General features: G+C 42.2%; 1 long non-coding RNA gene across 3 annotated transcripts in view; it reads right to left on the bottom strand.

Moving 5' to 3' along the window:
• Window positions 1-26,368, bottom strand: part of LOC101936592 (uncharacterized) — a 47,771-nt gene that overhangs the window by 490 nt on the left and 20,913 nt on the right. For 2 of the 3 annotated variants that reach the window (XR_010600199.1, XR_010600200.1), the window contains exons 2-5: window positions 11,778-11,964; window positions 11,128-11,194; window positions 1,783-1,944; window positions 999-1,110 (exon numbers count right to left, since the gene is read on the bottom strand). This is a non-coding gene — a long non-coding RNA (uncharacterized LOC101936592). Of the gene's footprint in view, window positions 1-707; window positions 843-998; window positions 1,111-1,782; window positions 1,945-11,127; window positions 11,195-11,777; window positions 11,965-26,368 lie in introns of those variants that run through there. The other variant, XR_010600201.1, reaches the window with a different exon arrangement.

The following is a 26,368-nucleotide window of genomic DNA, read 5'->3' as shown; positions in this document are numbered from 1 at the left end:
CTCCTTAGGGCGATCAAAGCATTAGAGACTGAAATCTCTCTCCCTCCGTCATCTGATGAGAAATGGTGTTTCAAGTCATCAGGGCTGATTGCTGCCAGCTCAGCTCTGGGGCCTTTGCCTTCCAAGGTCACCCATGGATCAGTGAAGAGACAGATACAATGGTTGAAGCAGAGAAAAAAAGTGAGGGTACAGTCTGAGTCTTCAGAGACACGTTTGTCAAGAGCAAAAGCAAAGGCTAAATGGGTTCAATTTCAGAACATCAAGTTTTGTGTTTTAAAAAACAAACAAACAAACAAACAAAAAAACGAGAGAGAGAGAGAGAAGGAATCGTGGGTTGATTAAGGCAGCCAGTTTAAAACAAGCTGCTGCCAGACACAAGCTACACATCCTTTACTCAATTATGCAGTGTTTGTGAAGGAAAGTGCCACCAGCTTATTCAGCATGGAACTGAGATGGCAACATCAGCCCAAATCTGAAGGACCAATTGCATCAATGAGACGATCATTTCAAAATGTTCCTCAACTATCCATTCCCCGCAGTCCCTCTTCCATTTGAAGTGCCACCTTACTCAAATTATGACCTGACACTTGGTGATGGTGTTTATATGGTTCCGTTTATTGTTTGCCATTTTGGTTTGTAAAGAACAAATAGTCCGCCTTGTTGAACAGACTTCTTGTTCCTTTCAGGAAAGAAAAGGCGGGAAATCTAGTGGCTTGTTGCTAGGCAACGGGAGGGATTATATAGGCTGGGAAAGAGCAGGAAAGTTCCTTCTCCCTTCTGCTCTTTTCTTGGAAAGAAGGGAAGCAATCAGACACCAGTTATCCGCCTAGAAAACAGCTCATCTCCGAATGGAAAAAGATCTAGTTTATTGTTGGGGTTTATTATTTTAAGGAAAGCATCCATCCATCCATGGGGTTTTACCTTGAATGGTTAGGACTCTTACCCCCAGACAGGACGTCGCAAGGGGGTTAGGGTGGGAAGTTAGTTAGGCCTCTTACCTGATTCTTCATAGTCATTCATCGCCATTCTCCGCTGCAGTAGCTGTTCCAGTGGTGATCGTGGTCCGGTGGGTCGTTGTCATCTATCGAGTCCTAGTCTCAGCAGCAGCATCTGAACAGGGTATAAAGAGCAGTCATCACTTACCACCTTTTGTAATTCCTGTGTGAAAGAGTACATGGTTATAAATCTGTTCAGTATTATTAATCCTCTCTCCCATTCCTTTTGTTTATCCTATTCCTAATTCCCTAGTTAATAAAAATCAGTTGTTTCAGTTGCGGTCTCTGTAATTATTTTAGATAAGCTCTGATAGACTGACTATACTGAGGGAATCTTGAAGTCTTCTGTTGGCTCCCCGCAGTTTTCTGGAAGTAGGGTCCTGGAATAAACTATAAAAAACTAACACCGCCTTCCTTCAGCCAAGAAGAGATGTGCATCACAGTCCATAAGTTGAAGTCTGGGAAGGCAACAGGAGTTTGTAACATTACCCTGAGGTGCTGAAAACAAGTGAGAGTATGTGTAGTGCCATGGCTATAGGCTCTTCTAGACCATCTGCTGTACTAATACCATCCCTGATGACTGGAAGAAGGTTGTTATTCTGCCTCTGTTCAAAAAGGGCAATAAGGCCAAATGCAGCAACTATAGAAGTATTACACTGTTGTCAGTCCCAGGGAAAGTCTTTCTTTCCATGTCAATGTCCTGAATCAACAATGCCCTTCATGACAAAGGCCAGGATACTCAGGGCAACTTCAGACCTGGCCATTCCACTGTCAACTAGATCTTTACCTGGAGACAGCTTTTTGAGAAGATGGCTGCATTTCATAAGCCATGAGCAGCACTTTTTATAGACTTCCATCAGGCCTTTGATTCAGTGCATCAAGCAAGTTTGTCGTATCTGATGAAGTGACTTGGCATACCTGGGAAGATAGTGACAATGACAGAAGAGTTCTATAATGGAAAAACAAAACAAAACAGAAGTGGTTCAGTCAATGCCAGATTCATAGATTCCAAGGCCAAAAGGGACCACTATGATCATCCAGATAAGACTAAATTGCTGGCCATTATCATCAAAGAGCCTCCAGCTCCAGATTACAACCTGCTCAGTATTAACCTGCCCAGACAGAATATTGAGCAGGTGGCAACTTTCAGGTCAGTAGTGTCATAAACAATGCTGGAGGATGCTTGGAAGAGGTGTACACTGCTGCCATGTTTTGGGCCCTTCAGTTGCCTCTGTAGGGCTGTTGTGACATAATGTTTGCTATGAAGCTCTGGGTCTATAGAACCAGTTATACTGACTCTGTTGTACAGCAGCGAAACATAGGCACTGAGGAAAGCTGAAGAACACTGAATTATGCTTTTAAATTCTCATTGTCAGTTGCTCCATATCAAGTAGCAGGACAAGATCAGAAACGAGGATATTCAAAGCTGGTTTCAGCAACTTTATTGGTACAGACTCATTAGAATGGGAAGACCAACAAATTAAAAGAATGCGTACAAAGGAATGCCACTATAAAGCTGGCAATAATGTTGGCATCAAAACCTTCAGTGGCATGAAAGGATTACCAGAGATGGATGTAAACTGAATATCCAACCAGACCACCTTGCCAGAGATCGATCTGGATGGTGCTTGATTTGCAAGAAGGCCACATTCCTTTGGGATCTGCCATCATGATGATCATGGTGGTGATATATAAAACTACTATTCAAAAGCACATCTAGGCAGCCAATCCACCTGAGAAGGGATGGCACAGCCAGAAGCCAGCAAAAGTTATCTCCACAGTAGAGCCACAATCATATAGTACAGAATCTTAAAAATGTAGGCCTGGAAGGGCCTTGAGAGGTCATCTAGTCCATCCCCTCACTGATGTGGAACCAGGTAAACCTAGACTATCCCCAAAAGGTGTTTCTTGTACCTATTCTTAAACCTCCAATGGCGAGGATTCCACAACCTCTCCTGGTAACCTATTCCAGTGCTTAACCATCCTTAGCATTAGAAAGTTTTTTTCCTAATATCTAACCTAAATCTCCCTTGTTGCAGAGTGCCCCCGAGTCTTCTTTTCTCAAGACTAAACATACCCAGTTTTTTTTACCTTTCTTCAGAGGACAGGTTTTCTAAGTCTATCATCATTTTTATTGCTCTCCCCTGGACTCTCTCCAATTCATCCACATCATTCCAAAAATGTGGCACACAAAATGATATGTTACTCCAGCTGAGGCCACACCAGTGCCAAGCAGAGCAGGACAATTACCTCCCAGGTCTTACATATAACACTCATGTTAATATGCCTGCCTAATGCCCAGCAGGAGAGAGAAGCCACGGCCCCACACCTGCCAGGCACAGAGAACTCCAAGGCTGCAGAGGTTGGTGTTCTCTGTCCCTGGCAGGTGCGGGGCCCGTCTAGTGTCCAGCAGGGGAGAGAAGCCGGGGCCCCACACCTGCTGGGGACAGAGTACTCCAGGTCTGCGGGCGCCGGTGTTCTCTGTCCTCACGGCTTCTCTCTGGATTCATATATTATGTAATATTAAATATGATGTTTTTCATATTATTTAATGTACAAATACGAAATAAGCCTTGAAAAATTGTTGGCACCCGCCACACTCTTCTGAAAACATGAATGTGTTACTGGCCACAAAAAGGTTGGGGACCACTGCCCTAGACTGATATTAGCCTTTTTTGCAACTGCATCACAATGAAGACTCATATTCAATTTGTGATCCACTATAAACCCCAGATCCTTTTCTCCTGTACTACTGCCTAGCCAGTTATTTCCCATTTTGTAGTTGTGTATTCGATTTTTTCCTTCTTACATGTAGTACTTTGCATTTGTCTTAAGTGAATTTCATCTTGTTGATTTAAGACAAATTCTCTAATTTGTCAAGGTCATTTTGAATTGTAATCCTGTCCTCTAAAGCAATAAGAATCCCTCCCACCTTGGAGAGTATGCTTATAAAATTTGCAGATGACACCAAGTAATTAATGAAGATATTGACTAATACCAAACCTATGACAAACCCCTGCAGGACCCCACTAGATATTTTCCCAGTTTTACAGTGAATCATTGATAACTACTCTTTGATATGGTTTTTCAACCAATTTTGTACCACTAAATAGTAAATTTAATCTAGACCACTTTTCCCTAGTTTGATTATAAGAACATCATGTGGGACTGTGTCAAAAGTGTTACTAAAATCAAGATATATCACATCTACTACGCCAGTAACCCTGTCAAAGAAGGGAATTACGCTGTTTTGGCACTATTTGTTCTTGAAAAATCCATGTTGGTTATTCCATGTAACTATTATCCCCTAGGTGCTTACAAAGGGGTAGTTTAATAATTTGTTCCACTATCTTTCCAGGTATCGCAGTTAGGCTGACTGGTCTATAAATTTCTAAGGTGTTCTTTGTTCCCCCTTTTAAAAATAGTTATTATGTTTGCTCTTCTCCAATATAAAACATATTGTGGAAATGAACAGCAAGAGATACTACAGAAATAAATTAAGATTACTTGAAATACCTAAACAACCGTATATATATCTCCTCAATATATGTTCCATTCTATATGCATCCGAAGAAGTGGGCTGTAGTCCACGAAAGCTTATGCTCTAATAAATCTGTTAGTCTCTAAGGTGCCACAAGTACTCCTGTTCTTCTTTTTGCGGATACAGACTAACACGGCTGCTACTCTGAAACCTAAACAACCCAGATTCCTGTTAATACAAGAGAAACAGGTGAAAGATTGATTCCTCAAGACAGAGTGAGCTGCGACAGGATCTGTAACAGTGCTAGAAACATCATTTCACATCTTGGACTCACAGAGGGCACCAAATACAGAGTTATTCTGGGGGATCAGCATTGTCAAAATAACCAAGCCCAAAAAGCACCTGGATTAAGATGTAACATAACAATCCTGCAATGAGTCATTAGCAGCCATATGCAGGAAAAACCTGACTGATTAATACAGGGTTAAAATAAACTACAATTGACGAGTTAATTGACTTTTCCTTTGCAGGTCACCTTTAAAGGTGCTATCATAGAGGAATTAAAGTAGTTTATTGGGGCGGGGGGGGAGAATAGGTACGTATGTTACCAGTATATAAGTATCTGCTACTGAAATTAGCATAAAAATATATTATGCCTCAGACTTTGCCTGTATATACACTAGAGAGCTAATCCTCAGATATATTAGGGTCATCCCTCTGTGTAGGGGGATCCACTGGTAGCGTAGAATTTGTGCCAATACCTCCTACATTGCCCCACCTACACCAAGTTCCTGTGGACAACACAAGGTCCTGGCCAGGGGGAAAAAATTATGTGACAGAAGCTTGCCCAGGCCCCAACAATCCCTGACTGCCATATAGATGTCTTGGGGCTATTAACAGCTCACAAATTAGAACAGCCTTCAGGCTGCTGGATTTGACGTCAAGGGATTAGATTGGTGCTCACCGTCCCCAGGATCAGAGGACTTCAAGATGGTTTAAAGCCACCTTTGCCTCCCTCTCCAGAGTTGTGCTTCTCAGCTATGGCTGAGGTTTGAGATCTAGATGTTACCAGAAGGCTAAGGGATCTCAATCTGAGTTGAGTGTCATGCCTTCTCTTCAACCAGCCTGACTCCTGGGAGCTTATTGGATACTAGAGACATGGCTCAATCAGGCATAAGCCTGTTTGAAGACCGAGTGTTTCTATTTAATATCAGCCAGCTGCAGGAAACTTGGCAGTCTACTCCTGAGGGCTGTTTGTGAGCAGACCCAACTGAGTCAGTCTCACAATAGTGTGGGCCACCTTCCATATAGGGTCATGAGGTGGAAGCATGACTCATGCTTTGGAGGCATCAATAATCCGGTCTGAATGCATCAAAGGAAGCCTGACTCTTTCAGGGAAATTTTCCCCCGTTTTCTCTGAAATAATTTCCCATTTTGAAATATTTGTTTCTTTGGGACTGTCACGGGGTCCTCTCACTGCTAGTGTGCCTCCTCTTGGTCACTCTGGGGTTTACCTGGTTCTAGGTCTGATGACTCCTTTCCGCCTCTTGCTGTGCACACTACCTTTTCTTCCTGGTTCTCAGCAAGGCAAGATGCTCAATGTTCGTGGCTTAACCCTCCAGCCAAGTCACACATGTCCTCCCCTTCTAGAATATCAAAGTCTCTTCTTATGAATAGGCTGAGGCAATCTTCCGATTCACTGGCCAGCTGATGCCACTTCTTCAATGGCTGGCAGGGGAACCCAAGCCCACCCTCTGCTCCAGATTCCAGCTCAAGGATCCTCTAATCTGCAGTCAAGGTCTGCTCCGTTCCGGACAGACCTTATCGCCTTTTCTATGAGCCTTTCCTAACCTTCTGGTTCCCCCCCTTTCTCTGGATTTGCCAACCCCAACACTCCCTCCTCCCAGGGGTAACTGTAGTCTACACTAGCTCTGTAGTCCCCAAACACACCTCCCTTCTCCCCAGGAGTGAACACAGAGTACTTTTTTACAGTCTCCCCTCTGCTGCTAACTTCCTGTCTTTATAAACCCAGCCCAGCTCATTTCTCCTCAGCTGGGCTCCCTCTTTATTCAGTCAAGGGATTAGTTAAGCCACCCGATTCCTCTCACCTATGGCCTGTTTGGTTAACTGGCCCCCTTCTTAGCCTACATTAAGTCCTTCAGGGCAAGTGTGGGATGAACACCCCATCACAGGTTTGTGTGTATTTAAGAAAAAAAATGTGGCTAAGAATAGATCTTATAAGATACATGTCTCACTGTTCCAACGGTCCTAGGGCAGCAGTATTCATTCAAGGTCACTTCAGCCTTCTTCAGTACACTATAAACAGCACTATACTCAGTTTGAGAGATTTCTGGAGGTGGCGAAAATGGTTTGTTTATTTTCTCTTCTTTTGAAGGCTGTTTTTTTTTTTTTAAATCTGTTTAGGAATTTTTTTTGGGGGGGTGGGGGGGGAAGACATTTGTTTGATTATTTTCTGTAGAGGTATTACATGGAAAGAAAACAACATTTATAAAACAAACAGACAGAACCTGAGAAGTTCTGTGATGGAAAGTTAGGTGAAAGAAGTTAAATTAAAGGAGTGATTTGAGGGAGAAGACAGATGTTTAACCCATGAAAAGAAGGAGTTTGTTCCAAGAATATAGGCCAAGGCAAAAGAGCATAGCTGTGTCACTGTGCCCGTATTAACTCATTACATGATCAAAACAGAAAGAATTTAAATAATTTATTACCACCACTGATGATGCTTGTCATAACTATAAAGGGAAGGGTAACAGCTGTCCTGTGTACAGTACTATAAAATCCCTCCTGGCCAGAGACTCCAAAATCCTTTTCCCTGTAAAGGGTTAAGAAGCTCAGGTAACCTGGCTGACCAATAAGGGGACAAGATACATTCAAATCTTGGGGGGGGGGGGAAGGCTTTTGTTTGTGCTCTTTGTTTTGGTTTTTGCGTTCGCTCTCGGGACTGAGAGGGACCAGACATCAATCCAGGTTCTCCACATGTTTCTAAACAAGTCTCTCCTATTACAAACTTTTAAGTAAATAGCCAGGCAAGGCGTGTTAAGTTTTCCTTTGTTTTCTCAACTTGTAAATGTACCTTTTACTAGAGTGTTTATCTTTGTTTGCTGTACGTTGAACCTAAGACTAGAGTGGAGTCCTCTGAGCTCTTTAAGTTTGATTACCCTGTAAGGTTAATTTCCATAAGGATTTTACAGAGATGATTTTTACCTTTTTCTTTAATTAAAAGCCTTCTTTTTAAGAACCTGATTGATTTTTCCTTGTTTTAGATCCAAGGGGGTTGGATCTGTATTCACCAGGGAATTGGTGAAGGTTTCTCAAGGCTTCCCAGGCATGGGAATTCTGGGGATGGTGGCAGCGGACCAGAGCTAAGCTGGTAGTTAAGCTTAGAAGTTTTCATGCAGGCCCCTACATTTGTACCCTAAAGTTCAAAGTGGGGATACAGCCTTGACAATGCTCATTTATCGATTTCACTCAGGACTAGACCATTAAAGTGATGTAGCTCTGTACAATGCAATGGAGCTATACTAATTTACACAGGTTGAGGATCTGACCTTTAGTTTAGACAATGAAAATATGCTGGTCAGTGTTATTTTAAGTGACTTTTAATGGCAGGTTGCCATGTGTCAGCACATTGCTTGTGTTTGAGTAGCACATCCTGAAAGGAAATGCTTGTGACCAAAACAAAGAACTATTTAAATTTATATGTCAAAGGTTTTCTATTCAAATTACATGTGTACTCCTCAACCTTGTTCTTGTGAGGGTCACAATCTGTTATTTTAGCATTTTTAAAGATTGCCAAATGTATAGATTGGTAGAATGACTCAGCAGAAAAAAAATACAGGAACAGTCAGCAAGGTCTTTTCTTCAAGGGATAATGTTTACTAAAAATAAAAATAAGCAGAAAAGAAAGCAGAAAACTTGCCAGGATGGGGTTCAACCCAGTCCAAAAACCTGTGAGTGTGCAGCACAATCTTTGTAACATGAGCATTTTTTTTTCTCCTATGTTACCCAAGCAAACAATCTATAGCACTTAATTCAAACCCCTTGATAACAGGAAGGGAAACATGAGCCTAGGTTAACCCTTTTTTCACCCCTACATCCTATCACTCATTATAAAGAATCAAGAAAGCTAATCACAAATCAGGGCAGTGTGTGTCCTCCAATACATTCCCAGCACTGACTAAAATATTTTGGAATTTTTTTTCCCCCCAAAAATGAAACAGTTTTGTAGAGAGATTTATTTTTTGTTTTCTCAGATTATCACAAAATTATTATTCAAGTTACAGATTATTACTCATTAAGGGTTTTACATTGTGCTGTTGGCTACTTTGTGGGGGCAAAAATCTGTCTATAAGCACCGTCCATCAAATACAATTAATTGTGTGCTGTGTCAAATGATTCCCTGACATCCAAAAACATTATGATTGTTGTGTTGACCCTTGTCTTTCATTCACCTCTGCCCAGTCTCTGCATTGTTATTTTTAACTTCTTTTGTGGTTTCTGGGGTGACATTTAATTTAGACCCTGTATGATATCATCAACCTCATCTTTTACTTTCCATCTCATTTTCCTCTCCCATCTCTTAATGGTTTTACTTACCATCAATCTGTGTACTTTTTATGCAGTACAAATAAAATCTTTTTAATCATTATGTACTTTGCTATATTCATCTTTCCTGTTAATGTTTTAGGAGAAATTGTACCTGGCTGCTCTAACTTACACTGGGAAATTGGTCCAGCACACAGCTGGTTCAGTACTGCGGGAGTGCAAAACTGTTTAAAGCCATTTTTGCCCCATTTCCTCTTGAGCTGGGTTGTATGATCCTCAGTCATAGTCAAGGATCTGGGCCATCAATTATCATTATTAATTTGGTGCCAACAGTGCACTTGGAGCTGTACATGACAGAAAAGAAGACATGCTCCCTGACCTAAAGATTTTCAATCTAAGGCCTTGGCTACACTGGCAATTCACAGCGCTGCACTTGCTGCGCTCAGGGGTGTGAAAAAACACCCCCCCCCCCCCCCGAGCGCAGCGAGTGCTGCGCTGTAAAACGCCAGTGTAATCAGCGCCTGCAGCGCTGCACGCTCGCTTGCAGTGCTGCAAGCTATTCCCCTCGGAGAGGTGGAGTACTTGCAGCGCTGCGAGAGCTCTCTCACAGCGCTGACAGCACGACTACACTCGCGCTTCACAGCGCTGCCACGGCAGCGCTGTGAATCCGCGAGTGTAGCCAAGGCCTAAGGGTGTAGTTTTGCAGGCATTGTACACCAGTGAAATTCTTGGGAGTTGAGGGTGCTCAGCACCTCACAGAAGTGGGCCTCAAACAGATACAAAGGTCCTCCACTATGCTGTCAAATATAATGGAGGGGGATGACTGCAGGCGGAATGATTGTGGCTCCCTGAGATAAGGCCACCCTGGATAAGGGGTCCAGTTATAACTTATGCTACTGGCATTGCTCACATAAGGTCCCTTACAGCAAGAGAGGATTAAGTATAGCAGAGGTTCAGGTCTGCCATGCCCCCTCTTTTCCTTTACATCAGAGGATATCAGGACAGGAAATGGCCACCTTGCTTCTACCAGCTGTAAGCCATTGGAGAAGTCTCCCCAAATCTCCAGTTAGTTTAAAGCTACTTTGCACTGTGCAAAGTGTCCTTAGTGGACCAAAGAATCCAGACCAAAATGTACTGGCTGACCCAGGGAAAGGCTCTACCCTGATTTCAGTGGTAACAAGATCAGCCTTTTGAACATCCTTCTCTTTCCTCTCCTCCCCTCACCACGGGTGGGTGAAAATACTTTTACTAAAGGGACAAGGTGGGTGAGGTAATATCTTTTATTGGGCCAACTTCTGTTGGTGAAAGAGACAGAGCTCTTTTACTGACATTGGTTAGTGTTTGTGGACTATAAATTTAGAAATAACTTAAAATAACAATAGTGCCTGAATAAAGGAGATGATGATAGCCTCTTCACTTCTTCCCAACACTGCAGTATTTGCTTTTTGGCAACAGCTATAGCCAAATCCACAATTTGGATTTCAAATTTAGCAAATGATAAATCATCCATAAAACCCAAAATACACAAAGCAGCAGTTGTAAAAATATCCTTTTTCAGTGTTTCAGAAGTAGCATCACAAACATGTTGCCAAGTGAATTAATGTTTCTATAGAAAGATACAAGGAGAAATGAATGCTATAAGATCTTAGAACACCAACACATACTGTTATCATTACTATAACTAACATTAAATTCCAAAGTAAGCTACACTCTATAAAATAAATAATGAATAGCTTGCAATCGAACCTCCTCCACACATTTAAGATTATGGTTCCATATTTAAACGACCTTTGAAGTGAAATATTAACTCCACTGAGCATTTATTCTATACTTCCTCCATTAGTTCAGTTCCCATTTTTCATAAAATAACTACAGAAATACAGTAATGGACCTTCTACTGTTCCTATTGGTCTTAGTGGACCAGGAGCAGGCCTGATATCTTTTTTCTTGATATTGTAATCCTATCTGTTTGTTGCAAACAAACTTCTATATTATTATTCCATTTATCATGTGGTCCAGCCAGGATTTATTCACTTACACCCATAATGTAAATATTACAACAAACTGATTATGTACATCACTTACCTCAAGTGGATAGAATCAGAACTGTTAAATGATGTGTCATATCTCTACACTGCTAATGGAGATTTGCCTTTTAAAGAAAAGAAGAATTTTGCAATGCCTCTGTATACACACCTGAATTCACTTTTCACCAAAACAATTCCAGTAGGGGTGTTGTCTGTAGATACTGTATATTAAAAACTAGGTAATACTACTTGTGTGAAGCAAAGAAAGAGAGATTTATAACAAAGCCCTGAGGGATGTTCAGACAATCTGTTTATTTAACTGTGATGACGGGCTGAATATTCCTAACTCTCTAATTGTGAATAGAGGTTGCCTTATGCAGTGGAATGACTCTCATCACAGTAGAATGAATGGTTCATTGTTAATACACCGGGGGGGGGGGGGGGAGGGGAGGGGAGGGGAGGGAAGAGAAGGAAGGGCAGGACAAAATGACAGCTTTGTATAGTTTTAAATTATTATTCTTATAAAAAAAATACTACAACTATAGGACTGAGATAAGCAACCTGTCACCTCTCAGCTGCTGCTGGTTCAAAACCAACCCAGGTTGGTTGTAACCATAACCATTAGCATCTGATAGATACAGAGTATACATCAAATAATCTGTAAAATGAACAGACGTAATGCCAGGAGGATGTACTTAATATTTTTACCTATTTTTGTGGACAAATCCTGCCCCTTTAGCCACAGAGGGCCCCAGATGCAGTGGATCCAATGCAGCACTGAGTGCAGGGAGAAAGGGACAGGATTTTTGGCCTTGCAATGCTTGGGGCCATGCTCCGTGCGGGTCCTTGGATGTCCCTTTGCAGCAGGCTCTGGGGTTGGAGAGAAAGAGGTTATCTAATAAAAGGGAGAAAGAAAACATTGACAACAATGTTAAAATATTATGGGCTATATCCAGCATTTGTTCTCCGCCTCACCCACCTGGACAAGGCAATAGGTGACCCTATGTGTATGTATGTGTGTGTGTGTGTATATATATATATATATATATATATATGTTTGGATATTGGTTTTGAACAAAACTATTTTATATGGTACTATTTTAAGCTTGAAGTTGAACTTGTAGCAGAGACATAATTCCAAGATCATTAGATATTTGAACAGGTGGACTTCAAATTTATTGTTCCAAATTATGTTTCTAAAACAAAAAGGGCAAGCCACTCAGCCCAATAAAGCTGCTATGCATCACTCTCATAGCACAAAGCTGGCTTAATCAGTTAAATGAAAAATTCTCTGGCTCAGGCAAATGCCAACCACCACATGCTTGTCCCCACCCAAGCTGGTGTAGGTAGCACGTCTTGGGCATGGTTGGGGAAAAGGATGTGGCTGGAGTATTACTGAAGTCCGGTGATCCCAGCTGCAGAATGGCCCTTCAGGGACTGTTCAAATTTTGTGAAATTTAGAACAGCCCTGAGGCTGTTCCAAGCTATGCCAGGGGCTGAACCAGGCATGGCAACTGTGATGATTAGATCACAACACTTGCTTAAAGCTATCTTTGCCTATTGTTCTCCTCTGCTGCACATAGTGGAGCTGCAGCACAGATGAGGAGCAAGCCCAAAGAATCCCGAACATCTGTTGAAGTCTTTAAACATAGATCAGATCATATTTAGTCATTTATTCCAATTAATCTTTCTGTGCACTGAATACCCCATAAGCCACTTTTCACATACTTGGCCTGGTTCATTCACACCCGTTAGCACTTCTCATTCCTTAGCGTATATATGTTTCATGATCTGCTTCTTGCTTGGCTATTTGGAATGTCCTTTTCGTAACATCAGGTAATAAAATCTTTATAAATTGTCGTCTTTGGTTCAAAAACAGAAATTATGTTTTGTAGCCATTGCTTTTGTGAAGTTTGAAAGAGATGCACAAAATTCCAGCTGGATTTGTGTGTGAATGTAACAAGCAAAATGTGTTAGCTAACAAGAGCCATATTCTACTCTCCTTCTGCATGTGGAATCCTGAGCAAGGGCTGAGGCAGTTCTTGGATTTCTATGTGACAATCAAGATATTAGAGTCTATGAGAGTCTGACACACAGAAATTCTGTTTATTCATTTTGATTCCTTTGTTCTGTAAAACTTTTCATGTGTGTCAGTTGCAGGTAAATCTTGGCATGGAGCCTTGTGCTCTAAGAAATAAATTATTTCAGTACATTATAGGCTGATTCTTGACACAACTACATTTTACACACTTCAAAATCTGTGCAAATTTTGGTAATATGGCTTTTCTAAACTTAATGGACCAGATCCTCAGCTGGTGTAGGTTGTACACGAGTTGAGGATCTGGTCCTGTATTAATATGTTTCTTTTTTCCTTTGGTGTAAAACAAACCTGGCCAGATTCTCTTTTATAGAAAGGCCCCTTTACAACATTCTGTAATTGACACCCAGTTTAAAGTCCCTTTACACTGAGAGGCTAGTGCAAAGGGGCCTTAGTGTGAATAAGAATCTGGCTCAGAGTCTTTGATTCTGCAAGGCCTTGTGCAGTGTGCAATGGAGTGTGAAAAGTTATTGGGCTCCATAACTACCTTTCCCACAATTTATATCACTGCCACCTTTCATGGGCCTCCCAACTGTTTCTTTCGAGACTCCCAAGGAGTCATAAAGGTGTTTTTATTTCCTGCCTCCTGCTGAAGTGAATTTGCTAAATCACTTACAAACAGCTCTTCTTCAGAAACTTAGAATACCCCATAAGCCACTTTTCACAAGCAAAGCCTCTTGACTTTAGGAGGAAACTCCTGACTTTAACTATACCTGCCTGCGGTTCTGACCTCTTCCAGATGTCTGCTGATTTTTGTCCTACTATTGCATTCTCAGAGCTACTATGTGGATCGCGTATAAATGATTCTATTCTAGTTCTTCCACTTTACATGAGTGGCATGTTGTGAAGTGCTTGGGAGTTGAGAGCAGGTGATCCAGGAGACACTGGAGAGAGAGTCAGCCTTCCCACCTGCCCAACATGTTCAGCATTAAAAATCTTCTTCCCCTCTTCCACACTATTGCTGTTTTGAAACCTATAACTGAAAAATACTATATAAAAAAGAGTTAAGTATTACTATTATTGTTAATTGGGAGAAATAAAATTATCCAGGAGGCCAGAAATGGCAGAGGATGCTTGTAATGCAGGGATCATTGGTGGGGGGACACAGCAAGAATGTTTAACCAGAATCAGTGCTCCACTAGATCCTGTTTCCTGATTTCTACATCTTCAACTTCGAAGTAAAGTAAACTTTTCCTCTTAACATCATTTGGAATAGAATTTTATCCTAGGAGAGGCACTGTACACTATATTGCCAGTTCCTGAGGCACCTTCTTTGCAGCACTATGGGAACAAATAAACAGCAATCTGGTGTGCATCAGAGATGGGCCACTAGTGAGTGGCTAACTGTGGAGGCATGGTATACAGAAGGATGAGAACCCGATTTAGTAGAGAGAGATATACATTCATATTGTATGCTCCAGATTGGGGATGCAGTAGGTCTGGTAAGAGGACATATCCTGTTACATTGTCTCTTCAGTACTTTCTGTTGAGAGGAAAAGGCAAGAGAGCTGGGCATCCTTCACGCTCATGCCTTTCAGCACCATGCCACTGCCAAACATTCCTTCACTTTAGTGTGCATGTTCTTTTACCTCTCAGCAGCAACCACATCAATTACACGACAGGGGTCATGTCTGGAAATAAGCCATTCATTTGAGTAATCTCCCAAAACTAAAATAATTTAAAAAACAGACAATTGATTTCATAAGCAGACATGGTCCTGAACCAGATCTAAACACCCATGGGTGTCTGGAATCTAAATTGGGTCTATCTTCTGCAGCTGAAGCAGCACAATGGTCTGAACCAAAGCCCCAGATTCAAATATGCATGAACTTCAAGAGTGTGGGTTGAAATCTGGTTTTAGATTAATTTATAGTCTGTTTCTTAGAGACAAAATCCCATTATTCTGGTTCAACTAGATTGTGAATTGGATTAATTCACTAATCATTCTCCTCTAGAAGCCTACGCTTAGATCTTGGGCCAGATCATCTGGGAAAGGAATGGACAATTCCCATTGATTTAAAAGGAAGCTATGTATTTATATCCTTCAGATTGATTGGATCCCTAGATTATTACTCTGTTAAAGTATCAGACCTGTACATTAGCAAAATTTGTGAGAAGAGAAAAAGTGGCAGTTTGATCAGCAAAGCACAATATAACTACCAAGAGAGGGAGTGAACTGGAATGACACAAGTGTTATAGGTCAGAACTGGACTGGAGAGCTTCAAATGTATCTGTCCCTACTATACCTGGTAGGGCTTCACTTCGAAAAATATTTAAATTATCACTTACGAATGTGTGTAAATTGTCCCACGTTAATTATTATGCCAATAGAATGTTTGCCTCACACTGCACTGTAACATAAATGAAGTTTGTAATTAAACTAGGAATCCATGCATCTTAATTAGGGTCTCCAAAACATCCCACCAGTTGATGCAATGAAACAACACCAGTTTCTCTCTCCTCCAGGGCTTTCGATGGCAAAGGAAAGATTCGCCCCTATATATTTTGTCTGTAGACTGAGTTGGAACTCTTCTGGATGAAAGGCACTATGGGCCAGATTCTGCCATCTTTATTCATGCTGAATATTATCTTACTTCACAAGTACTCCCATTTAAATCAATCCCTTTTCCAAAGGGAACAGCCCTACAGCCTCTTAAAATGGTGTCATATTTATACAGCAGCAAGCCTTTGAATAAACCAAGACTTAGGACTTTCTCACAAAACATGAACCACTCCATTTTCACAATTATAAATCATCTCTTGTCATCAGAATTTCACATACAAGGGAAATAAACCTCCTGAATGATTCCCATATGGACTCAATTAACAAGTTTCATTATGTGGCAGGGATACACATCAGCTGAGGACTAAAATGGCTGCTCAACTTTGCATTTTTCAATGTTTGTTAATATGTTTCACAACTGTGCATATTCCAGCTCCAGTTCTAGCCCAATACTGAACTACAAATGAACAACTGGATCCATGGGTGGTTCTTATAGTTTATAATAAAAAAAATGAACTTGATAGTGGTCAATTTTGTAGCACTGGAAGTGACTCCATTCCTTATATAACTCATAGATGCCTATAATTGGCCATTTACCAAACTTCTGTTTTAAAATCATACTGGATGAAGTTTGTATTACAGCCAACTCCATCCTTCTAGCTCTTCCCATCCTGATTGGGATTTCTAGAGTCGCTAGTATGTAGAGGTCTCGATGACCAGAACAGTGCTTGGGTCCATCTATCCAAGTGCTAGGGAAGGGAGCCTCAAATCAGCCCTAACTTTGTAGATAAAGTACTGGTATCTGATAGTAAAACTCCTTTTATATTAGCTGATCTCATAAGAATTACTTTTCATAGAGAGTAGTTCGTCCTGAAAAAAAAGCTATAATCTAAAAGATCTTTGTACACAGAAGACATATGGGACAGAAAGCAACCAGCATATTACCATTACAGTATCTTAACTATCAAGAGTACTGTAACGGTGCGATGACTCACCCGACAGCGCCTCCTGATGGTCATCCAGGGAATTAGCTCTTTCCACTCAGGAGCGCCCTCTGCAGGCCGGTGTCCTGCTTGCCGCTGGCCCTGGTGCCCCTTACCTCAGGGTTCCGCCCCGTACAGTACCCCGCAGTCTTGCTGGGTCTCCCCTCCACAGGGAACCACCAACCCCTTATCCCCACCTCGCCTCAGTCTTTGGCTACTGCCAGTCACCATCTAGCCCCCGCTCACTGAGGTGAATTGCAGTATAATTGCCACTCATGGTCGGCAAGGAGGGTTTAGACCTGCTGCCTCTGCCTACCCTTGGGCTGCTCATCTGCAACCCCAGTACCCTTCTTGGCCTTTAACAAGGCCTGCAGCCTGCGGGTTTTCCAGGACAAAGCTCCCCAGCTCTTCTGGCCTTTCCCCAGCCCTGCTCCACCTTAGGTACCCTCCTCAGCTCCCAGCAGCCAGGCCCATCCCTCTCAACAACTAGAGAGAGACTCTCTGTGTGTTCAGCTTCTGGCCCCAGCCCTCTTATAAGGGCTAGCTGGGCCCTGATTAGGCGGCCCACAGCTGTGGCTGCTTTTCTAATCAGCCTAGCTGTCTCCGCTGCAGCCCTCTCCAGGACTGCTTTTACCCTTCCAGGGTTGGAGCGGAGTCATCACCTTGCTACAAGTACCTTTAGAATTATGCTTTTTTCATGTAAAAAAATGGTTTGTATTGGAACTGAATATAACAACTATAACGTATCATACTTGACGGTTGCTTTCGAAGTCTCATTCACTAATAGAATATGAGCCTGTTTCTACTCTGTGTTATACCAATTTTACACTGGTGTAATTCTACTAAAGTAACTGAGTTACTTAGGCATTACAGAGAGGAAGACTAGACATTAAGTCTAGTTAGTATTATTTTTATTACTTCTCAACAGCACTAAGCAGTTAACTGAAACAAATATTTAACAACAGTGGCAGCAACGTAAGCAGTCCCCTTTTCGACAAGCTTGCAAGTAGGAAAAATATTGCTTAGGGTCATACTCTGTATTTTCATACACAGATTTAGTGAATGGAATGCATGATATGCTTACTAAGCTAGTTTGGATAAACATGGAAAAAATCTGGCGGAGCTGTCACAGACCACAGTGGTTTCATGTGCTATGTAATTTGAAGAAGAGATTCCTTTGCTATGTGTCACTTACCTTTATACATCACTGTCACCCAATATTTCGTAACCATTAATTCTTTTCTGATGTCCACATGCAGATTTTTTTAATAGAGAAGCATAAAAAAAGATGAGAACTGCACATTCTTATGTGGTCACACAATGTTCCAAGAGCAGCTTTGCTGCTCTTCTTTACCATGTTTGGAAACAAAGGGAGAGGATGTTATTGACTTATCATGCTACAGATACATCAATTTCCCTTTCACATTTTGAAAACAGAGCTACTATATATTATGATATGGACTGCACAGCTAACACAGCCTATACTTAAGAGTACTTGACACTTTCCACAATAAGACCCTGTTTTCAGTCGTTTAGGACTTTGCCAGATTTTAACTGTTTTGACTGAAATTTTCCATGCTGGATATCTGGTTCCAGTTGAGAACGCACACGTGCATGCGTGCGCACACCCACCCACCCACAGTCTCTTACACTTTAATTTCAGATAAAACAATTCAGCCATTTATCAGGATGAAGTCAGGCAAAACAATGTATTTTCCCTCTTAAAACATTCTTACAGCTGTTCTGTTGTCTAGAGCTTCCATGCTTTGAAGTAGGGATTTGAAATTTGACAAAAGGGTTGCACTGGTGTGCCTGCCTTTTGCTATTCCCATAAAAATCTGCCAAAATTTGGCCAAGCTATGAGCCTCTCAGTTCACACATGCTTAGTAGAGACAAAGAGTGAGGAGACTGAACAAAGTGGTGGAAGAACGAAGGAAAGAGCTGTGGGACTGGGACTGGGACAAGGATTCCAGGTGGGAGGGTGAGGGACTAGTATGTGTACTCTGGGGGGGAAGGAGACTGGGATGCGGAAATACAGGGTCGGGTACTGGGACAAGCAGCCAGGCTGGGGGGATTTGAGGAGAGAACCTGGCACTGGGACAAGGAGCCAAGGTTGTGAGTGAAGAGACTGCGACTGACATAGGCTGGAGAAGCTGGGCTAGATAGAAGGATTCAGGTGGGTCTATGCCACTAGATACCCTTCCCTCAGAACCTGGAATAGAAACCAGGATTCCTGAGTTTCAACATTTCTCTGCTAGCAGCAAATAGCTATGAAACCCACTGGCAAAATGTACACCTCATCTTCCTCTGGCCCACTTAGAAGATGACAACCTATTACTACTATCACTTACTCTGTTTGTTCATGTGGCAATGGTCTTTGAGCAGGGGGTTGGACTAGATGACCTCTTGAGGTCCCTTCCAACCCTGATGTTCTATGATTCTATGTATTATGAATCTAAAAGTTCTAACCCTATTAATGAACCATGTGGGTGTCAATAATGATGCTGCATGATGAATTTTTGTTCTTTTTTAAAAAGAAAACTGAAAGCAAGGAAATTCATGCAAAAATCTATGTTAAAAGAACATTAGAATGTACAGGCAAGCATTCAAAAATCAGAAAATACTAGAATTAAAGTTTCCCATGCAGCCTTAATTCAGCCCCTTTATATGCATGCATTATGATAGTCTTCAATTATATGATCACATGCTATTGTTTCCATAAGACACCTGCCTCTTCCAGAGCACAGGAATTCTTCAAACCTTTTGTAATTAGCAGGAATGGCAAATTTTGTATTATACTGGTGCATGATGACAATTTAATAATTAGGGGCTTTTTCTATAATGGGACAAACTGGAAACCTGACTTTAACCACCCCCAAACTTTCACTTCTGGTCTTTTCTTTCACCAGCCTCCTTTCTCTCCCCGTTTCTTTTATTTTCCCCCTCTCTCCAGGGCCGGCTCTAGGCACCAGCAAAGCAAGCAGGTGCTTGGGGTGGCACATTTGCAGGGGTGGCAGGGATCCAGCATGGGAGCTAAGAACCAACAGGGGCCCCTGGGAGCTGTAGTTCCTTGGTTAGCTCCCTGCCTATAGAGCCAGCCCTGGAGCAGGGAAAGAACTATATTTCCCAGCATTCTCTTGGCCACTAGCAACAGGAAGGGGTGTGGGAAAGGCATATGGAACTGAAATCTGCAGCTTGCTGTGAATGGTAGGAACAGAGCCAGCTCTAGGTTTTTTGCTGCCCCCCCCCCCACCCTGGGCTCCCCCAGCTCTGGCCCCCACCTGCACTCCCCTGCTGCCCCAGCCCTGGGCTCTTCCCCCCCCCCACCTCCTGCTGCCCCAGTCCTGGGCTCTTCCCCTCCCCCCCCCCCGCATCCCCTGCCACCCCAGCTCTGGCCCCCACCCACACCCCCTACTGCCCTAGCCCTGGGCTCTTTCCCCCCCCCCCACCCGCACCTCCTGCTGCCCCAGCCCTGGGCTCTCCCCCAAAGAAGGAATTGGGAGGACTAAATGGACGGTGCACCTCTATCTGAAGCCTAGCAAGGGAGGTATGTGGATCCCACTAGAATTTAAAATGAAAAGTAAGGGAGGGGAGGCTCTGGACCTGGTCAGCTTTAGATACAGCACCAGGCACTTAGGAGGATTTCCACTTCTGAGCCATGGAAGCAGAAATTGACTTTTCCTCTCTAGATATAGCTAATATTCAGAAAGGGAATCTAGCACCTGCCTTCCAGATTTGAACACCCTCAAAATTCAGGAGAGTTCAAGCTCAATTTGGGCAGCTGTTACTTCATTTCCCCCAAATCAAATATATTGATCCACTGTAACTTGCCGTAGAAAAAGTAGAATAAATTGAGCAAGAAATGCTTCCCAATGGTTATTAGGACTGGAATTGCTATTTTCAACAGCCATTGCTTTTTTTTTTTAAGTTTTAGTTTTGTTTAAAAGAAAGACCGTGATAGTGCATTCCCCATAGAAACAAAGAATGGAACAAAAGAATAATAAAGGCACCTCAACTTTTCCTCATTTATGTAGGACAGTCTTATAATGTACATCCAGATATCCTCCAGTCACACAAGCTGAAAATTGTTCCACTTTACTGCAGTTCTGTAACCATATGGGAACCAATCCTGTCTGTGTTCTGTGCTCATCCAATATTCCTGCTGAATGACCCGCCCTGGGAGCGAGTTACCAGTGACCCAGGGCTGGGGCAGCAGGAGAATGCAGTTGGGAGGGGCAGAGCCCAGGGCCGGGGTGAAGGGCAGCCAAAATTTTTTTTGCTTGGGGCAGCAAAAAACCTAGAGCCGGCCCTGCCTCTCTCCTCCTCCCCCCCTTTTTTTTAAACACTTTCCCTATTTGCTCTTTTCTTCTTACTATTATTTTTCCCCACACCCTATTTTCCCTTCTTCCTTGCTTTTTTCCCCATAATTTCCACACCTGCTTTCTTTCCCTTTTTTATCATCCCCATTTCCTTCCTCTGTGACAGTGATGTCAAAAAGACCAATAGACTAAGTTTTTTGGGACAGGGATAGTCTTAGTTCTGTGTTTACACAGCAACTAGCACAGTTGGGTCATGTTGTATGACTGGGGATTCTAGGCACTATAGCAATACAAATAATTAACAATGATAATGGATCCAGCTCACTGTTGTAATTATATTGCCCACAATAGATATTCAGATTAAAGCTGAGATTCCAAACAATTTTCGAAAAAGTAGGTTTCTAGTCCTTGTAGCTACAAAGAAACATTCCAAACGTGAACCAATTGTAAATCAACGTCATGATGTTTACCTGAGTCTGCAGACAGCCTGGATGAACTTCCCTGCTCCTAAAGCCCGAAGTCAACATTTAAACATCAACACCAACTATTCCACTGCTGATCATTTTAGCGGATGGAATGGGAAAGGGAGTGGGAGTGAAGCCTGGAAGGGGTGGGATCTGGGAGTCATGGCAGGGAAGTAAATGCAGAGGGAAGAACACAGAACACTTGCAATGAAGGTAAGAGGGAGAGAGAAACATAGAAAAAAAGATGGTGAAGGATGAGAAACAAAAAGCAGAAGTGGTGGTGGCCTAAAGGAGATCAGATTTTCTCAATGAGTGATACGGTATGTGACGAAGTACTGGATAAAGTAAATAATAAAAGTGTAGTTACTTCATCAAGGATGTATATCCCTTTAGTCTCTGTGCAAATCTCTCACTGATATCAGAGGGAGACCCAGTGTGAACTTAGGATAGTATGAAATCCTGAATTTATATCCCAGCCCACAGACCATAACAAAACATGGAATCCAGCCTACTCCTCTGTCTGATATCTCTGCTCTATTATCTTCCTTATCTATCTACAGGGTAGTCAATTATTTTTAAGTCGAGGTCCAAATTTCTAGGTCAAGGTATAGTCAAGGTCCAGACTCCAGAGAAATATTTTCAAACCTCAATAACAATTATGATAATAAGTAAATAAAAAGATTTCACAGTCCGTTCAAAAGCGTCTCATGATCCAGATTTGGCCCACAGTCCGCCTATTGACTACCCCTAGTCTAGTATCTTCTCTTGTAAGGGTCTGCTCCTGCTTTCACTGAAGTTAATGGAAATTTTGCAATTGACTTCAACGGGAACAGAGTTGGGCCCCATTTGTGAATTACTGTAAATAGAGGCCAGCCTTGGCAACCTGTTTGCTGAAGAGCCAGTTCCACTCCAGAAAGTAAAGGATGTTTTACCGACAGCATTAATATACTATGAAGCAATAATACTCCTGGGCTCTGGCAAATTATGGAGCAACATGACGAAAATTGCAAAATCCACAATATTATTCTACCCACCGTTTTCCACTGGCCCTAATTACAGCTTTGTTGCTAAACCCATATAATTTGATTTTTAACAGCATACCAAAAAGGCAAAAGCTCAGCAGTTTACAGAGCAATTCCATATAGTTTGTGGGACACAAATACTCTGGTTGTACTTGATGTTATGATGAATAATTAGTATAAATTGTTTTCTATTCTGAGAAAATATAAGCACAGCAGATACGAATTACTAAACATTGGAGAGACAGAGGATCCAATCCTCTGACTAAAGTCAATGCAATTTGAAGGTACTAAACACCTCCCAGGATTAGACCCTAATACTTTTTCTCTGAGTTCACTCTGATAAAAAAAGAAATATTTTTGTATTCCAAAAAGCTTAATGTTATACAATTGTTTATTTTAGTGCTGATCAAAGGTGGTAGATTGAGAGCCTGGGGACCTATTCCCAGAAGATGTAATTCACCCCTGTACAGAAGGCCAGGAAGAGATCCAGACAGCACTAAAGTGGTGCCTAGGCCATGTTCACAGGGCAATAAAATGCAAACTTCCTCTTTCAGCCCACAGCAGTCTGTCCATATTCCTCACCCCTGACTTGGGGTCTGTTGTCACTCAGGCTAGGTCTACACTACCCGCCTGAATCGGCGGGTAGAAATCGATCTCTCGGGGATCAAATTATCACGTCTCGTCGGGACGCGACAATCGATCCCCGAATCAACGCTCTTACTCCACCAGCGGAGGTGGGAGTAAGCGCCGTCGACGGGGAGCCGTGGAGGTCGATTTTGCCGCCGTCCTCACAGCGGGGTAAGTCGGCTCCGATAGGTCGAATTCAGCTACGCTATTCGCGTAGCTGTAGCTGAATTTGCATTTCTTAAATCGACCCCCCCCCCCCCCGTAGTGAAGACCTGCCCTATGTGATACGATAGCTCGGATTCCAATGGCCATTCAGTCCGTGGCCTTTCTGCTGTGAATGCCAACTACTAGGGGCTAAGTAGTGCTAATTGTGGTGCTGATTTTCATTATAGCCACTAGAAACTGAACTAAAACCACCAACTCATTTCACACAAGCTACAGGCTAATAAATGGTACCAACTCTCAGGGCATGTCTACACTTAAAACGCAACAGTGGCACAGCTGCAGCTGCCTGCTTCTCCCATCCGCATACCTAATACACCTCCCTGAGAGGCAGTAGCTAGGTCCACAGAAGAATTCTTCCATTGACCTAGCAGTCTCTACATGAGGAGTTAGGTCATTATAGCTATGTCTCTCAGGGGTGTGGATTTTTCATAGACGTACCATTGTTAAATCCTAGCATACACCAGGTCTCAGTCACAACCAACCTGGGCTGCATTTCAACCAGTGACTTAGACTGTGGAGCCTTTCACTCCAATTACCAATCTCCATAGTCATCCAGTCCCTGTAGCTCTCTCTCTCTCTCTTTTTTTTAAAATGAGCTGATTTGCAGGCCACAGAGATTTAAGTTTAAATGGAAAGAAACACACTTGTAAAAATGGGAATGCAGACCTCCCAACAGTCCTGGGTTTAACAGGACTGTACCCTTTGACCCTCAAAGGCCCCTGTCCCAGTTGAAGAGAAGTTTGCTCTGGGCCCCCCTTATGATAGGGCCCCCTAACAGAATGGTGTTCTGAAACAGCAAACAGGACACACCACCAGTAAAATTTGACTCTGCTGCCTCTCTATCTAGGACCATGCACTAGGTCGCAATGCCAATTAAACTTGACCCTTCAGCTTCCACCTATGGAGGGGCAGATGGGCCAAATTTGAGTGGCACTGCATCCTGCTTTTAGCCACTTGAAATGTTAGGAGGTATGGGAATGCTGAGTTCTCACTATAAAATAAATTGCTATTTATATACCCTGTGGTTTCTAGGTCAAGTCATACAGCATTTATTACAGCTCTTTTATTTCCATCAGTATGTTTTTTGCCATTTGAGTCCCTGACATCTCTCACTTCATTTACTGATTACCTGCAGTTTTCATATCTGAGGCCTGATCATGCTCTCACGGACCAAAAAATGAGTTTGGCTGCTGACTTTATTGGGGGCAGCACTTGGGAACTGGGCCCAAGCAACTAGTGTGGAAGGCAGCATAGGACACTATTTTAGAGGTTAAGGGAGTATTTTCCCCTCATTATCTTGCCTTTCTGTTTTAATTGCAGCAAGGTGCTTAGATGCCAAGGCAACAGAGACATTATTTATAAAGCTTTAAATAAGGAAATAAGCATCTGGTGAGATGTCTCCTACAAGATTCTTTTACTGTAACAGTTGAGGACCAGCCACTGATTGTTACTGATTTTATTTTGCTTTCAAAGCAGCATGATTAAAATCTGCATTCTTATTAATTTCACTTTTTTGAAGCAACAATGCTCTCCTAACTAACTCCCTTAGCTGCTATCCTCAAGATCAGAAGCAAAGCTGTCATTAATGCATTTTATAGTTGCCGAAATGGTAGTGTAAAAGGAATGACCCAAGAGCATCAATTCTGCGGAGCTTGCATTCTGCATTTAATTATAAAATAAAAATATTTATATTTATAAGGGGCCTGATCCTACAAGATACTGGGCATCCCTGGTGAGCTGGAAGTCTGACCCCAGTTCTAAATGACGTCAGAGGAAGTTGAGTGAACTTAGCATTTATCAGATTCTGTTTACATATTTGTGCTGGCATGAAATATGACCGATCATTTTTTTCCTCATTCACATAGTCCATTTTAGGGGATTGAATATCATTGTGTCCAGTCATCCAAGTAATCTCTCAGATATTTTGTAAGATATTCATACTTTTTTACTGCAGGGCTTTTAATAAGTTACATAGGCTACCCATCGTCACATATGCTGTACGGAAGCTTCCCCTGCTTTTAAACTTGTTCCTTCTGTTTCATATCTCAATCCTTAAAGTGGAGATTTGTGTTTCGTCACTGGCTAAAACTTCTACCCAGATGCTTCTTCCTACTTGAATTATTGTATTTTCTTCTCAATCTTCTTGCTTCCCTGTGTAATGTCAGAACTTTACTACTGCTTAGCTTAATGTTATCCTGGCAGAATTCCAATTCAGGTAATTATACCCAGGTCTATCTAACGTTTCCTGCTGTAGTTTCATTGGGAGAAGTCATTCCTCAGTTCCTATCCTAAATTGTTCTAGTGTGTTGTTGATGCTGGTAAATTCCATAGCTAAGTCAGAGGTGGCTGCATTTCAGTGTTCACTGAATATAAAACTTTCTGATGGGAGAATGATAATATGGTAAAAACAGTTTATAAAAAAAATCCAGAGATTGCCCCTCTTACTAAGACAGTTACCACATGTAGTAAAGCAGAGGGAGAAGAGAAAATTTCGGTCGCACTTGAAATAGAGACCTTAAACTGTAGATTACCACTCTGAATTCAGTCCACATTTGTTACGCACAAAATGGCTATTCAGTGACCTATTGTATATGACGTGAGTTGGTGGTCACAGTCCACAAATGTACATATCAATATACCACTCTCACTACTTGGCATTCTGATTAGCAATCTCAGCAGAGAGGCCAAGGACTGAATGGGTATGTCTACACTGCAACAAAACACCCACAGCTGGCCCAAAACACCTGTCAGCTGAATCAGGCTTTGGAGGCTAAGGCTGCAAGGTTATAAAATTGCAGCATAGGTTAAGCCTAGGCTCTGGAACCCCATGAAGGGTGAAGGTCCCAGAGCCCAGGCTCCAGCCTGGACTTATACACTACAATTTTATAGCAGTCAGTTGACATGGGCCTGGCACAGGTGTTTTATAGACATACCCAATGAGACATGGAAAGAAAACTATGCTCTCACAGCTAAAGGTGGTCCTTTCAAGTCAAAGATGAGGCACGTTGGAGGGAGACAGTATAAAGAAAGTTTGGGTTGCTGATGTCTGCATTGTACC

Source organism: Chrysemys picta, chromosome 3 (assembly GCF_011386835.1).
Source record: "Chrysemys picta bellii isolate R12L10 chromosome 3, ASM1138683v2, whole genome shotgun sequence".
NCBI classification, from domain to species: Eukaryota; Metazoa; Chordata; order Testudines; family Emydidae; genus Chrysemys; species Chrysemys picta.
The sequence above is the reverse complement of the archived record's forward strand: the minus strand, read 5'-3'. Positions and strand labels throughout refer to the sequence as shown.